We start from the raw sequence: 554 nt of genomic DNA, 5'->3' as shown, positions 1-554 counted from the left end.
ACCCGATCTCGCCCCTCGGTGTCTGCTTGCAGCAGTGCACAGCCGATGGCAAAGTCCGGGGCGGCACAGACGATGATGAAAGTACGATCAGGGTCTGGCAGCGCCAGTATTGGTGCATGCAGGAGGCTGTCTTTGACCCCGTCAGAAGCCTCCTGATGTTCGGTGTTCCAACACCATTCCGTATCCCTTTTAAGGAGATTGGATAATGGCCGGGTCATTTCTGCGTAGTTTACGCTTGATTTGTGCAAGTAAATGGCGAGACCAAACAATTTACGCAAGTCCTTCTGGTTCTTTGGAACCGGCCAGTCTATCATGGCCTTGACCTTAGCGGGATCCGCTCGAAGGCCACGCTTCCCAATGAAGCACCCTTAAAAGGGAATTTCTTCTGAACCGATGATGCACTTGTCTGCATTGGCGTAGAGGTTGTTCGTGCGCATGCACTCGAGCACCGCTCTTGAATGGACGATGTGGTTCTCCCCATCCGTCCTCCGGTGCTCCACACGACCGTGAACGAAAATGTCGTCAAAGTATGTCTGTCCATACGCTCTGTGGGT

Source organism: Plasmopara halstedii (genome assembly GCF_900000015.1).
Source record: "Plasmopara halstedii genome assembly, contig: Scaffold_671, whole genome shotgun sequence".
In the NCBI taxonomy this organism is placed as follows: domain Eukaryota; phylum Oomycota; class Peronosporomycetes; order Peronosporales; family Peronosporaceae; genus Plasmopara; species Plasmopara halstedii.
Note: the sequence above shows the minus strand (reverse complement) of the source record.